The sequence below is a fragment of the Hevea brasiliensis genome, chromosome 4 (genome assembly GCF_030052815.1).
Source record: "Hevea brasiliensis isolate MT/VB/25A 57/8 chromosome 4, ASM3005281v1, whole genome shotgun sequence".
Taxonomy (NCBI): domain Eukaryota; kingdom Viridiplantae; phylum Streptophyta; class Magnoliopsida; order Malpighiales; family Euphorbiaceae; genus Hevea; species Hevea brasiliensis.
The window spans coordinates 48914314-48915972 of record NC_079496.1 but is presented as its reverse complement, the minus strand read 5'-3'; the positions used below and the strand labels follow the sequence as shown (position 1 = coordinate 48915972).

The following is a 1659-nucleotide window of genomic DNA, read 5'->3' as shown; positions in this document are numbered from 1 at the left end:
CAACACATTTCTCAACTCAATTCCATAGAAATTTTTCAAAGTCTGAGATAAGGAAATATAATACAATTTTTACAAGTCAAATAACTCATAATTAATTTACAACTTCAAGGTACAATTTGAATTTACAACTGCTCAAAACAAAAACAAAATATACATACAGTGTCATACATTACAGTACAAAATGCAAAATATTGGTATACTCATTATACTGTAATCCTCACTGGATGTATTAGCGCCTAGTCTGCCTGCTCTGTCCCTCTACTCGGCAAAGAATAAAGCTATCACGAGACAATGTCTCAGTGGTGCACAACATTAACCAAATACAATTTTAATTCACAATTCATAAATCATATCAATAGTGGATACTTAAAACCATAGTTAAATTCAAGACAATGAATGTCATAAGGAATTTAAACTCCAATTCACAAATTATCAAAATTCATAATAACACAATTTAGTCAAATAGTTTAAGAATACCGTATTGCCAATTCATGCACAATTTGATCAAATAACTGAATAATACCTTTTTGCAAATCAATAACACAATTCGATCAAATAACTGAATAATATCGTTTTGCAAATCAATAACACAATTCAATCAAATAACTGAATAATATCGTTTTGCAAATCAATAACACAATTCAATCAAATAACTGAATAATATCGTTTTGCAAATCAATAACACAATGGAAGCGTGACATTTCGGGTTGCATTCACTGGATGTATTTGAAGGAACGGAAGCGTGAAAAACACAAGATTATACCATTGAATTCAAAAATTTTCACCTAGGGTCACATGCACCATGCAAGATTTATTTTTATCTATTTGATTTCAATGATAAACAACATATTAAAAATATTTTAATATGTTTTTGGATCTGTATTAGCCATTTAAGATTTTAAAATTAATCACATTAATTTTAGAACCCTAGATTAAATCAAGAATGATTACACTAACCTCTTGATGTGCTGCAGCATGTCTGCGCCTTTGAGATTCTTCTTCAGGACACCAGATGTTGTCCCTCTAGCTTGTCCACACCAAGAACACCTATGGCAGCCCTTGAATAGCTTCTAAAGCCTTTTCTATTAATTAGAAATATGTACAAGATACATACTAAATGATATGCTCTAGGGCATACTACCAACAATCTCCCACTAGCACTAGAGCCATTCATTACAATATCTTAGACCTATCTTCTCAAGATGTCGGTCTAACTGAGTCTATGACATAGGCTTAGTGAATGGATCAGCTGGATTTTCAGCTGATGCTATTTTCTGCATGGCTACATCGCCTCGCCCAACTATTTCTGTAACGATCCGATCCTTCTCCAGTTAGTATTGTCCGCTTTGGCCCATTTCTCGATTTGTGCGTGTCATCCTTGCGCAGGGGCCATGCTAATCTTCTCTGTATCGTTCCAATTTTATCGGATGTCCAAACTGGAGAAGGATCGGGCTGTTACAATTTGGTATCAGAGCTGGACTCCCTCTAGTACGGTGTGTGGTGCGAGGACGCACCAGGCGGAAGCTGGTGGGCTTGTCATGACCCAGGGATGGGGTTGGGACGTGCTTGTTCAACCAGCTACGCACTGGGGTGAAAACTTCGTGTCCCACATCGGAAACGGGAAGAAAAGATTTGGGCCATATATGTGGGAGTCTTCCT

General features: G+C 36.2%; 1 non-coding gene across 1 annotated transcript; it reads right to left on the bottom strand.

Moving 5' to 3' along the window:
* Positions 1-1340: 1340 nt before the first annotated feature.
* On the bottom strand, positions 1341-1448 carry LOC131179617 (U6 spliceosomal RNA). The gene has a single exon (XR_009148508.1). It is a non-coding gene; the product is annotated as a U6 spliceosomal RNA (small nuclear RNA).
* Positions 1449-1659: the final 211 nt, after the last annotated feature.